Genomic DNA, 14288 nt, shown 5'->3' on the forward strand with positions numbered 1-14288 from the left:
ATGCCAGAGGGGAGGCGGCTGGTGACGGTCCTGGGTGTCAGTAAGCACAGTGCCGCCCCCCGCAGGCCGGGTGTGGGATTCCTGCGGCCCCGGCACAGAACACCAGATGGGGTGTGGGGTTGGGACAGGGGCAGCCTACTTTCAGGCCTGGAGCCTGAGGTCAAGGTATTGGGGGCCCGCTCCTCTCGCGGGTTCTGGGGTAAATAGGTCCCATGCCATTCCCAGCCCCAGCTGTGTCTCTGCTGTCACATCGCCTTCTCCCCCATGTGTCTGTGTCCAAATTCCCCCCATGAGAAACCCCCCAATTACAGGTCAGGGATGTCATCTCAACCCCGGCACCTCTGCGGTGGCCCATCTGCACACAAAGTCCCATTCTGAGGTTCCGGGGAGTCCATCTTCCGGGACCTCTTGAGGTGGCCAATCCTGGTGGTCGACACAGCTCGTGGGGGCGTGTGGGGGGCGGGGCCCCAGGCCGGAATCCAGGAGCCTCACGGAGGGAGTGGTGTCGTGACTCAGGGAAGATGGACGGACAGGCGGAGGTGAGAGGGAGGCCGAGGGGCGGTCAGCCCTTCCCTCCGGGGAGTGAGGAGTCTCTAGAGGGCCGGGCCGGAGCTGGCAGGGGGACGTGGTGGTCAAAGGCGGATGGCCTGGTCTGCGAAGTGCGGGGTCACTTAGGGGCAGAGGCACAGGGGCCTCAGGGATGCCCTCTGTCTGCTCCTACGAAGGCGGCCGTCCGTTGGGCTCCCAGCCAGGTTGAGCCAAACGTGGAGAGGTTTGAAGACACATCCCAGGGCCTCCTTCGAGAAGTGCCTAGTGCCTGGGGACACGGAGCCTCCAGCCTGTCAGTGAGTGTGTGGGGTTGGTGGCACGTGAGGCTGCATCAGGGCCCTGAGGAGCTCGAGGTGCCTGCTCCAGGCCTCACCTGGCGGCTGCCCAGGGCCTCCTGCTTCAGGCACCGACCCTAGTCTGGGAGGGGCCAGCAGGTCCCCTGACCTGTCATTGCAGCCAAGCTGAGGCTGCTGAGCAGCCACGGCCGGAGCACAGCCTGTGAGTGGGATGTGCGTGGGGACGTCGCAGGACAGCGGTGGGGCGCCTGCATCAACAGAGGCTGGTCATCCACTGGACATACGACAAGAGTGAGCTGGACTGCAAGGCCAGCATGAGGCACAGCTCAGGTGGGGAGGCAGCTGCATGTCCTCCATCTTCAGCACCCAGACGTGTGTGTAGAGATGCTCATCCAGATACCGAGGGGCTCTTTCCTCAGATGCCTCGTGTCTCATCATCTGGCAGGTGTGGGGGTCCTAGAGCGACCGTGACAACATGCCACAAGCTGGGGGGTTCACAAGAGCAGAGATTTCCCTCTCGCAGTTCTGGACGCTGGAAATACAAAATGAAGGTGTGGTTGGTTCCTGCTGGAACTTCAGGGAATCTGCCCTGGCCTCTCCCGGCTTCTCTGGTTTCCAGAAATCCTTGGCGCCCCTGGACTTGGGGCTGCATCACCCACACCTCTGCCTCCATCGTCACGTGGCTTCTCCTCTGTGCCTGTGTCCAGATTTCCCTCTTCTTATAAGGACCAGCTGTTGGATTTAGGGCTCTCCCTAATCCAGCATGACCTCATGTTAACCACATCTGCAGACACCCTGTTTCAGAGATAAGGCCTGATTCTGGGGTAGGAATGGATATAAATTTGGGGGGGGATACTATTGAACCCACAGTAGTAGGTGAGGTGTTAGAGGATGGAGGGAAAGAGAAGTGCCCACCGAACTGACAGGGCATTGTGAGACCGAAAACCGAGGCAGGCAGCTCCAGGTAATTAACGGATCCGTTTATTATTGGGTAGTTTACTCACAGGGTGGGATTGGACAACAATTGGAAGGAAGCATGTGCAGCTGCGCTCTGTATGGCCAAAGGGTCACTGGGACAATTTATGGTTAACATGGGGGGGGTGCTTGGAAACAGGACGTACATTCCTAAGTCAAGGTTCATGAATGGGTAACTGGCCTCATGGGCACCGGGAACACGTCAGCGAAGGTCTTCCTTGTTTGGGGACTAACAAAGCATAAGGCCACCTGGTCCTGATAATTACTAAACAGCCTCTATTAACTAGAAAAGCCTTGAGGACAGAGAAGTGTTTGACCACACAGTACAGTCCTGGGTAAGGTCAGCGGAAGGACGAGCCCAGGATGGCATCAGTTATGCTGACAGCCTTACATGGTGGGGAGGCAGGGCTGGGCAAGGTGCGGGCTTGAGTCCCGCAGGTGCCCCAGAGAAAGGGACACGGGCTGGGCAGTGGGGTGGGCCTTGCACCTCGAGCGGGACAGGGGCATGGCCCAAAGAAGTAACCTGACACTTGTTTTTAGGGACCCAGTCTGTGCAGTGTGGATATGCCTGTGTCCAGGGTCACATCCTGCTGCTTCAGGGCCCGACCTCTGTGTGACCTCTGCAGGCCGGCCTGAGTGGGAGTATATTGTGCCGGGAGCCTCAGGCAGGACACATCCTCAGGGTTTGGGGAGGATCCCCAGGAGGCCTTGGAGGTCAATTCTGGTGGGGGAGGGGTAAGTGCTCAACTCTGCCGCCGTAAGGGCGGCGTCCACACATGAAGGGGGTGGTATTACCAGTTTACCTGAGAAAACACACTTTCAGGTCTCCCGTGCGTTACGGAAAAATCATGTTTCTAATATGCGCGTTTGCAGGTAGCTGTAAGTGCTCCGGCCTTACTCTGTGGCTGGGCCCGTGCTCCAGCAGCTCCCAAGCACTGACTGCAGTGCCGTTTGCTTCACCTGGAAGGTCCCAGTCTTGGGGTGAGGGGGATTGGGCCACGGCCCCAGTGTCCAGGGCTGCAGTCAGGCAGTACACGGCCAGCAGCCTCATGGGGCTGTTCACAGTGCAATGATAAATCCAAATGGATTCTGTCCTGTGCTACTGGGGACGAGCCCTGGGTCTGCCTCTGGATCGTCCCTGTGAGGGGTTGTTCATGCCCTCATTTACACTCCACGGCCCACACGAGGTCACCCGGGGCCCCAGAAATCACATGGGCAAGCAGACAGGATCTCTTGGCAGAAATGGAAATTCCTTGAGGTGTCAAGATGTTGATGTGATGAATAATTATTTTTTTAGTTGTGATTAAAATATATGTAACATAAAATTCACCATTAAATTGAACAACTCAGTGGTATTTATCACATTCACAGTGTTGTGCCAGCACCACCTCCCTCTGGTTCTAAAACATTCTCACCCCCCAAAAGGAGACCCCCCTTCCCCCTCCCTTAGCCCTTGGCCCTAACCCACTTCCTGTCTCTGTGGATTTGCCTGTTCTGGACATTTGATATAAATGGAATCAGTTTGTGGTTGTTCTTGGCTGAATGTTTGTGTCCCTCCAAAATTCACATGTTGAAATCCTTACCCCCAAGGAGATGGTATTAGGAGGTGGTGCCTTTGGGAAGTGATTAGGTCATGAGCGTGGAGCCCCTATTATGGGATTAGTGTCCTTATAAAAGAGATGTCAGAGAGCTCCCTCACATCTTCTCCATGTGAGGACACAGGGAGAAGATGCCACATACAACCAAGAAGAGCCTCACCAGAACCTGACTGTAGTGGCACCCTGATCTCAGACTTCTGTCCTCCAGAACTGTAGGAAATACATTTCTGTTGTTGAAGCCCCCAGCCTGGTAGTTTGCTATGGCAGCCCAAGCAGACTAAGACAGTGTCCTTCTGTGTCTGGCTTCTCTCACTGAGCATTGTGTTCTCGAGTTTTGTCAGCACTGTAGCGAGTGTCAGTGCTTCACTCCTTTTCGTGGCTGAGTAATATTCTATTGTTTGGATGGAGCACATTGCGTTTATCTGTTCTCTGTTCACCTGTTGATGGTCATTTGGGTGGTTTCCACATTTTGGCTGTTGTGAATCATGCTGCTATAAACATGCATGTACAAGTGTTTGTGTGGATGTGTGTTTTCCTTTCTCTTGGGTTTATACGTAGGAGTGGAATTGCTGGGTCTTGTAGTGACTCCATGTTTGACATTTTGAGGAACTGCCAGACTGTCTTCCAAAATGGTGGCACCATTTCACATTCCCACTAGCGCTGTTTGAAGGTTCCAAGTTCTCTCCTTTTTATTGTCTGTCTTTTGGATTCTAGTACCTTAGAGGGAATGAAATGCTATGTCATGGGTGTTCTGTCAGCCCATCAGACACTCACCCCTTTTATATCAAGTACTTTGTAATGCTCTGCTCACTTTCTGAAATCAGAGGCAGAGATAAGATAATCTCTCTACACATACAATTTAAGTATGATTATGTATATGTGTGTATGCAGCTACTGTTACAATAGAGAGGAGAATTAATGACAAATACATTTTAATGAAATAATACATAATTTAATAGGTGAATGCTTGGCTTCAACTACACTAAGTAATCAGATGTTTGCTTAAATTTTTCTTCAATTTAGATTTAAGAAAAGGCAGGTAACATTCAACTGGCTTCAAACTTTATATTTAATGTTTTTAAATGAGGACAAATAGGCATTGTTGTATAGAATTCGAATTACTGTGGTGACAGCAATCCTGGTGCATTAACTGGCGATTCAGAAACTCTGAGCCACTTTACCAGGAGATTTGACTTTCCAAACTGTCAGAGAATTCTTGGTAAAGTTCTGAATAACTGTGCGAACAAGCTTTCCTAGAATCACGTTGTTGTTCTATTCCTGCAAAATTCAGCCTATCTTAAAGCCATATAGAAATAACTTGTGTGTAAAGTAGAACAGAGTCAGATTCTCAGCTCAGAAAATCACGAGCAGGTCCTTCCCAGGAAGGGCGGGCAGGCACAGGACAGTGTCTAAAACAATTGTCAAATGCATAGTTCTATAAGATTGGTGATTTTAATAGTATAACTCTAGATATGGGAAGACGCTACAAGAGGGAACCATTTCCTGGACCATAACAGACTAATAGAACAGGTGACCCAGTGGCTTTGGGCTACTGTTAACAGGGCTTAGTCCAGTAACAGCACATTGAGTGGCCTATCAATGAAATCCTCACCTGAACTGGGAATGAGTATTCCAGGTGCCGTGGGATAAATTGGTCATGAAATGCCTCCTAAACCTTGGTCAAAATTACGACCAAAAGGGGGGGGATTGTAACATAAAGAAAGTTGCCCACGATTCAGTTCTACAAGAATTAAGTCCTCAACCACCACAATCGCTGACTTACAGGACACCCTGAAAGGAATTCAGGGCAAAGATCAGGATGAGGCATTTTGTACTCTGGGCCAGAACTGGCCCTCAGAGAGTTCCATATTTTCAGGAGAAAATTTGTATGAACCTGGATTCTTACCTCTTACCACATTTAGAAAAACGCTAAAACCATTAAGGTATCTGTCCCTCCTGAATAGCAGTAACCTCCTACCAAGCTGTGTGCTTGGTTGCACGTACCCCTTCGTCAAATTCACACAAATGTGTCACTTTTTAAATACAAGCAGTTCTTTTCAGCTTTCACGTAGAGAAAAGCCGGTCATGAGCAGCATTTCACAGGAGTGCAAACTGAATTGGCCAAGCGACAGCGGTGAGATGGTCCTCGACACGCGCCTTGTCCTACGTGGTCTGAGGTCCCACATGGCTCTCTTCACCCACCGTATTGGGGGAAGATGAACTAGAATGTCCAGCCCTGTGTGTCTGACATGCCCCCACTGGCCCCCCTGGATATGGGGCTCCTGGTGGGAGAAAGCGCAGCCCCTCAAGTCCTTCTCTTTGGTCTCAGGTGCAGGGACCAGCCCTCTGTGGCCCGGATGCCTTGGTGCAAACTGCCACTGTCAGGGGCAGCCCCCGCTGAAGCAGCAGAAGAGGAAGGTCGCCGTCACCACGGAGGTGACCCTTTTCAAGAACTACTTGCCCAGGGGACATACTCTGCACAGGTGCAGCCACTGAGGGGGACATAGCTGGGGACATGGGAGCTGCTGGGGCATGTAGTGGGGGAGGGATGCTCCACACCAGGCAGGGTCAGTGGCTCGAGCCCGTGGCAGCACTGCAGCCCTGTGGTGCCCTGCCCACTAAGATGCCACATGAACCTGATCACGTGAGTGTGTACCTCACCTGATCTCAGACATGTGTGCTCACTGCTGACCCATCACGTGTGCCTGATGTCACACACACAGATGTGCTCACCTGCTCACTGCAGGCCCGTCACATACACTTCATCACACACCCACTCACTGCTGCCTGTCGCCCCCAGTCCACGTGGGTCAAGTCCTCTAAGGAGCTCGGGGTTGCGCTGCTGGACCTCATCAGCGGGTCCACCACTGCCGCTGCGAAGGGGAGCCTCACACGGGTGCTTCCTGGTGTCCTTCACACTCGGGTCTTGAGCCGCACTCTCCTGCCCAGTCAGTTTCCAAGAGACCAGGTAGGCTCAGACCTCTTCGAGGGGCTGGCTTAGGTAAGGGGCTGGCTTGTTTCCCGGGCAACATTACTGTTATCTCAGACTGAAGGGGGATTGTGTACCCCCCAGGGAAAGAGATGTCCATACCCTGACCCCAGGGGCTCAGGCCAGGACCTCATTTGGAAGTAGGGCCTGGTTGTGTATGTAGGTAAGACAAGGGCCTTAGGGTGGTCCCAATCCTGTGTAACTGTGTGCTTATATGATGAGTGGAGACACAAACACAGAAGGGAAACCACATGAAGATGAAGGCAGAGATGGGAGGGATGAAGCTAGAAGCCCAGGGATGCCTGGGTCCCCAAGAGGCTGGAAGAAGCAGGAAGGACCCTCCCCTGGAGCCTCAGCACTTTCCACCTAGACAGTTAGTATGGGTGGGCCTGAACTGAAGGCAGCACCGTGGTCCCTGACCAGTCTGTCTTGCCCCCTTGACACCGTGGGGAGCACCTCCCACGGAACGCTGACCAGCGAGTTGGTTTCCCATGAGACTGTAGGACGCTGGTCCCGTAAACAGGCAGGCCCATCACACCCTTCCTCCTGGGCTCTGGTCACACACGGCGACTGTGCACCCTGTGGGGCTGGGCTTTCAGCCTCTTCACAGGACCCCTTGGTGCTGGTTCAAAGTTCAGCTTACACCCCAAGAATGACGGAAGGTGAAATCCTCATCAGCCCTGTGCGGTGCAGGCAGGGAGACACAATTAATTGTAGAGTTAAAAGCAGAGAGGCTAAGGGTGACTCAGCCATGGAAAAGGAGTGAAGCACTGACACAGGCTATGGTGTATATGAACCTCGAAAACATGACGCTCAGTGAGAGAGGCCAGACACAAAAAGACAATTAGTGGATTCCACTTACGTGAGACATCCGGAACAGGCAAGCCCACAGAGACAGAAAGTGGATTGGTGATGCTGGGGCTGTGGGAAATGAGGGGTGGCCTCTAAAGAGTGGGCTTCTGGGGAGATGATGGAAATGTTGTCAAATGGATTGTGCTGGTGGGTGCACAACCCTGTGAATATGCAAAACACCACTGAGCTTAATACTTAAAGTGGGTTAACTGTGTGGTACAGAAATTCGGTCTCAATAAAGCTGTGATCAAAAGCGAAAACCTGGAGGCTTCCAGACCCACCTCCAGAATCTGACAGCCGAGGTGCGGGGTCGCACAGGACCTGCATGTTTGAAAGCCCCATTGTGTCCAACCAGGTGGTCTGAGGGCACCTTGCGAAACTCTCCCTGTGGCATCAGAAGCGTGGGGTGCTAGTGTGGCCAGGCCTCAGGCAGAGAGGCTGGATTCTGTGGCCTTGCTGTCCTCTCTTAAGGAGTGTGGCATCATCTCCGTAGAAGGAGGTGGGTCAGCTTGAAGCCCGGTTCCCTCTTCTGCACGTTTCTTCTTTCTTTCCCAGCGATGATGCTGGCCGAGCTGTGCCAGAGCGACCAAGGCAAAAGCGTCGTGCACAGAATGACTGAGAACTTTGACCAGGTACCGTGGACTCCTCAGAGGCAGTGACCCAGGACTGAGGCCCCAGAGCCTCCTTCTGAGTCTCGTGGCCCCGGTGCCCCTCTCATGGGAGTTGTTGTCAGGCTTAATGGTTGAAGCAGCCATGGTATCGAGATTTCACTGGTAGAAACTATTTCTTTTCTTCCTTGGGAGAAGCAGGTCTCCTTCTACTTTGCTGGGATACCCGCTTTTTAATAAACAAAAATGATAAGCTGTAAGTACATATTAAGGATTAGGTTATACATATGTAAAGAATAATCATAAAGATCAAGAAACAGAACCTGATGAGTGGACACCCAGGAGTGCCCTTCCCTCGTCACAGCCTCCTCCCCACCGTGAGGTCGCTGTTCTCCTGATTTTGTGTCAGTGACTTGTCCTCATAGTTTACGCCCAGGCACGCATCCCTAAATAACGCAGCCCAGCTTTGCCTAGTTCCAAAGTCTGTAAGTGGGTATACCGTGCTTGCTGCTTTGTTGCTCTTGATGGCTCAGCATCGTGTCCATGAAATTCTTTCATCTTGTGAATATAGGGTTATTTTAAAAATAATTTTTATAGTTTTACTACCTTTAAACAAAATGTACTCTGTTGCTGTGGAATATTCCTTCATAGGAGCGTGCAGGGTTCATTTCTGTGATGGCCTTCAGGTTCTTTCAGGTTTGGCTCCTGTGGCTGCAGAGTCCATGTCCGTGTGTCCTGGTGCAGGGCTGGGGGGGTTGTGTTCAGCTGGGAGGAACACTGTGGGTCTGTGTGCACGGACTTCGCTCTTTGAGGCCCGATTGTTTCAGAAGTGTTTGCACCGCCCGCTGCGCACCAGGCTTTCCATTGCTCCACATCCTGCTGATATTTGATACTGTGTCTTCATGTCTGCCATTCTGGTAGGTGTGTGCGCCGTAGTTTTCTTATGGTTTTAATCCCTCGGTTGTTAGTGAAGTTGTGAATCTGGTGGTATTCATGGATTACTTCCTGTTGTTTTTTTAAAAGTTTTAAAAATTGTGGTCAGATACACATATCATAAAATTTACTGTCTTAACCATGTTTAAGTGCACATTTCAGGGTCATGAAGTAATTTGCACTGTTGTACAACCCTGGCCGCCATCGTCCTCCAGAACATTTTCACCTTGCAAAACTGAAACAGTCCCCATTAAATACTCACTCCCCATTCTCCCTCCCGGAGCCCCTGCACCCACCATCCTGCTTTCTGTCTCTATGGTTCTGACTGCTCTAGGGGCCTTGTATGAGTGGATCAAGCACTGTTTGTTTTTTTTTGTGTCTAGCTTACATCACTGAGCATAATGCCCTCAGGGTTCATCCCTGCTGCAGCCTGTGTCAGAATAGGCTGAATAGCATTCCCTTGTATGGATGGACCATGTTTTGCTTCTCCATTCATTTGTTAATGGACACATGTGATATCTACATTCATTTCTCATGTCATATAATATTTGTGGAATAACATGGGAAAGTCCTATGAATCAAAAGTCATTTGCCATTAACTTTTTTCTTAAACTTTTTATTGTGAAAACCAGCAAAGCTAAGATAAAGGGAATAATACATGTCAGCTTCACTTGCGTTCAGGAATTAATGCTTTACGGTATTCACTTTATTCCCTGTGTGTGTGCTATGTATGTGTATGTGCCTGTTTGCATACATGTGCTGTGCACGTGTATGTGCACTTGCACACGTTAGTGTGTGCACGGCATATGCGTGCATGTGTGTTCATATGCTAGTGTGTGAATATATTTGTGCTGTTCACGTGCATGTGTGTGTGCTGTGCCTGCCTGTGTGCACACCTGTGTGTTTGCTGGAACCACTTGCAAGTTGGTTGCAGACTGAATTGTGCCCCACATATGTCCGCACACACCTGCTCAAACAATCCTGCACAGCCAGGTAAAGGTCACAGATCTCAGGGATTTAAATGGATGGAGCAGGATGTCCTGACACAGAGTCTGTCTTCCAGTGACTGTCACTGTCTCAGTAACATGCTTCACACCTTCTTTAAGCCTCATTCAGTGTCCAGCTTAGGCCCCTATTACATTCAGTGACCTGCCCTGGATCCCCTATAAGCTACAATGTCACAGTTGGAGAGTCTGGCCAGGGCTGGGTGTGCCCCTCCTGTTGGCATGGCCTCCAGGCCCTTAACGTGGCTCCTGTGTTCCCATCTCTCAGCCAGGCCCCAACTGGAATGCGGCTGTCACCTCTTTCCTCACAGGGTCCCATCGCCCAGTCAAGGGGGTTCATTCTCCTCAAACACAGCATCAGGAGTGTGGGGGGGTGACAGTCCCCGCTGGGTCTTCTTCATGTGAGACCCTGTGTTTTTGAAAGAGCAGGCACTTTGCACTCAGGGGTGGTGGGGTGGTGGCATGCAGCCCACGATGGGCAGGCGAGTCACCAGGTGGGGATGAGCCACTGTGCAAGGAGTTCCGCGGTGGGTTCTCCTCTCCAACGGCTTCTGTGCCCCAACCTCTCCCCGTGTCTCCCATCGAAGACAGCTCGGTGCCCGTGCTGGGTGTCAGCCCCAGGGCGTGAGGTCATCTGACCGGGAGCCATAGGTGCCATCAGCCACACACCCCCTCCACCCCCCCGACCTCCCACACACGCTTCAGGGAAGCAGGACCTGAGTGCAGGGCTCTCAGTGGCCCTGAGCGCCCCGCCCGGAATTGGCCAGCGGAATGGACAGATGGGATCTCCCAGCCTGGACCATGCAGGACTGTCCTGCCTGGGCTTCCAGTGCGGCCGCCTCCTTCTGGAAGCCTGGGAGGCTGGAATCAGGCCACTTCTTGTCTGTCCTGGCAGCAGACTGGGCTGCACTCTAAGAAGTTCGCGGCTCACCCGTGAATCCGGACCATCAGGTGGCCAGAGAAATTGGTAACATTTTTGTTTTGCCTGTTGAAATGTTTAATGACAACGATTTTGTTCAGTTTCCTGATGTGGGTGTCCAAAGATGAGGGACCCATGTGTGTGACCTGTACCTCCTATGAGATCAGCCGTAAGGTAGTTTAAACATGATCAAGTTCTGTCTACACGGTAGATTTAGACCTCTGCATGTCCTGTCTACTGATTATGTTTAGAGCTGACCATGTGTTGTCTATAATAAGAAGATTTAGACCTGACTGTGTTCTGTGTACACTAGGACTATGGGAACCTGGGTAGAGAGACCCGGCCTGGCCTCGGTACTGGGAAGCTCCGTGCCTGCATCTGAAGGTCAGTGCTTAGATGTCTGGGTCTGGAGCTGAGGTGGGCTTGTCTAGGTAACAGCCTCTCTTCTGAGTGTGGTTACCTGGTCCTCCCAAGGGTCAGTGCTATGGTCGGGGCCTTAGTCTTAATCCCTGCAAGGTTCACCTTCCCTGGGGCTTGTGGAGAATCCGCAGGAGGGCTACCTGGCAATAATTCCAATTCACCAGCACGTGCATGGTGCGTAGGGAGGCAGGTTTAGCTGGTGAATTGATTGCAGGGCACGCAGATTGGGCAAAAGGCCGATGGGAAACAGGTGAGGCTGCTGCTGAGCTCTCCTTCCAGTCTACCGTCCCTACTCAGCAGAGTCCAGAGCTGCCTCTCATCTTTCAGCCCTGCTGTCCTGTGAGTTTTCTCAACATGTAAGTGAGACGAGAAAGGACTGAGCCTGCCAGAACCAAGGTAGTGTGTTCAACTCTAGCATGAAAGCTTTAAAAACAGTTAAAATCACACAGAACCAAAGTGAGAAGAGGAGGACTTCTCTGGGACAAGTGTGGGGAGAGGAGACCCACCTTACACTTTTTCCCATCCCGGGAGGTCCCAGAGACCCAGCTTGTTTCCACAGTAGGGGAGCCACCAGCAGAGCCATGGTGTCCTGACCAAGGGGACGTGTGACCCCAGGTGCAGTGTCTGGGGAGGTGGGGTCACCTGGTGAGTGTGGACCTGTGACCCCAGGTGTGGGGGTTCTGGGGAGGTGGGGTCACCCTGGAGGCTGTACATGTGTGAACCAAGGTGAAGGGTCTGGGGAGGTGGGGTCACTCTGGAGACTGTGCACTTTTGACCCCAGGTGGGGGTGTCTTGGGAGGTGGGGTCACCCTGGAGACTGTGCACGTGTGACCCCAGTTGAGGGTGTCTGGGGAGGTGGGGTCATGCTGGAGACTGTGCACCTGTGACCCAGGTGGAGGGGTCTGGGTAGGTGGGGTCACCCAGTGAGTGAGAACGTGTGACTTTAGGTGCAGGGTCTGGGGAGGTGGGTCCCCGTGGTGAGTGTGGATGTGCGACCCTAGGTATAGGGTGTGGGGACTGTGTGGGTCTCACCACATCTGCATGTGTCGGGATCACATGTACGGGGAGACCCCATATCTGCTCTTTGCCTGAAGAGTTTCTTATCCCCTTTGAGATTTCCAACATCTGAATTAAGAGTGTTGCCCTGATTATCCTGTGGTTCCTTTTCTTCTCTTAATCTTGTCACATTCACATGAGGTCAGGCATGTTTGAGTGGGTTGCTGCTCTGTGTTCTGGTGGGTGACAACACTTGGTGGTATCATATTAATATCATAGCATTTCATATGTCTAATGTATGGGGGTCACCACTGCCTGGGTCCCAATGGACAGAGGTCAGGTGAGCACAGACTAGCCCCCCTTAAGAATGGTCTCCCATGTGCCATGTGAAGATACTCTGATGTCCCCTTAGGTGGGGGACTGTTTGGTCCTCCGACATTTGTGATGAAGGGGAGTCAAAATGGCATCTCAATTAACAAGACATTATTTTATGAATTTATTTTAAGTGAAATAAAACACACATCACATACCCTTTACCATCATCACCATTTTAAGTGCACGTTTCTGAGGCATCAGATATATTCACCTTCTCGTGGAGCCATCACCACCATCCCTAGAACTTTTCATCTTGCAAAACCAAACTTCCACAACCATGAAAGTCTCACTCCCCTTCCCTTCCCACTGCCCCCGGCACCAATGTCCACTTTGGTCCCTGAGTTGTCGACTCCAGGGCACCCACTGGAGTGGAATCCTGCAGTGTTTGCTGACGGTCACTTTGGAAGAGCTGACTTTCAGTCTGAAGCTCTGCCTGTTTGCATCTGAAGAATCTGCATTTAAGGAGAGGGTGTATGAGGAAGGGGGTGTATGAGGGACAAAGGTGTCCGGGGTGCAGATGAGCCAGGACCTGACCAGCTGCCTGTTGGGCCCTCTGGTCCCATCTCTTGGTCTGTGCCTCATCTGTATCATCACTGGCCCCGCTGGCACCCCTGGGGTGTTGTTGTCTGAGTGAGATTCCCCTGGTGCCCCTGCTCTCCTCCCCTCCTCCTGCTGGTTGGGGAGGGAACTGCTTGCCGTGTGGTCTCTACTCCTGAGGCACAAAGGACCCTGCAGCATGGACCTGCAGAGTGTGGGTGTGGTCCCAAGAGCATGGGACCCACATAGGACACAGCATTGGGGTATGACAAGTGCTAGGGCTGCCTCATCACTGACAGGGAATGTTGCCAAGTTCCTGCTCGGGAGGGCGCGGTGGGTGGCCTGGGACCCTAGAGGCCCCATTCCTATCCTGGAGTTTGGACAGTGCATCCCCATGGGCTCCAGATTCAGCCCATATCTCAGCCATATCCCTCTGTCCTGTCTTTGAACTCAGGAAAACGACCTCTACTGATCATTGTTCACAACATAGGCCTGGTCCTGTCAGTATTAAGATTCTTTAATTTAGCCGTCCTGGGATAGCAGCTCTTTTTAGGCCTAAGAAGGAACAACCCAGGAGTGTACAACAATTTCAGATGAAACAAATATTCAGTGACTATCTCTATACTGCTAGTTTGTTGACTTCTATTAGTCATTATTCTCCTGGTTTTAGCTCTGATGTGGGGATTACAGAGGAGTCAACATTTAAATCTTCATAATCTGTGTATTTGTAGCTTCAGTATCATTACTGACCCATAGTTTTTATGGTTTGAGAAGAGTTATTGATTTCATGTATCATGTAAAGGATTCACAATGATGATAGGGCAATTAAGATTACAATAATGGCTGGTAAATTGTTCAAATTTTCTCTACCTGTTCATCTATTGTACGTATATGAGTTAGTTAAGTTGTCAATATTAGTGAAATAATGTAGAGGACTAGAGAACTTCTTTTAAAATCACTATTAATGTGTGTGATGAAAATGTAAAAGTTCTCCCATAACAGTGATGTTGTATCTTGAGAGCCTAGATGAAATTGATATGCCTTAGAGATATACAGGATTTTAGCCTATGATTTAACTTTGACAAAGCTACATCACTTTTTACTTTTACCTCATTTATTGAGAAAGACATAATTGTTATGGTGTTGGCTTGAAACTGGTTGAAAAGGACTTGAGTCCTTCCTTATTTTACATGTACATAGGTAGGATCTTGAAACATAGGATATGGTGGAGGGCATC

General features: G+C 51.2%; 1 long non-coding RNA gene across 1 annotated transcript in view; it reads right to left on the minus strand.

Annotated features, from left to right (window-relative positions):
- The window catches only part of LOC116750693, a 20933-nt gene extending 8149 nt beyond the window's left edge, over positions 1 to 12784 (minus strand). Inside the window, exons 1-2 of the long non-coding RNA XR_004349061.1 lie at positions 12677 to 12784; positions 3786 to 3797 (exon numbers count right to left, since the gene is read on the minus strand). This is a non-coding gene — a long non-coding RNA (uncharacterized LOC116750693). The remainder of the gene's footprint in view (positions 1 to 3785; positions 3798 to 12676) is intronic.
- Between the last annotated feature and the right edge of the window lie 1504 nt (positions 12785 to 14288).

This window comes from Phocoena sinus, chromosome 3 (assembly GCF_008692025.1).
Source record: "Phocoena sinus isolate mPhoSin1 chromosome 3, mPhoSin1.pri, whole genome shotgun sequence".
NCBI lineage: Eukaryota > Metazoa > Chordata > Mammalia > Artiodactyla > Phocoenidae > Phocoena > Phocoena sinus.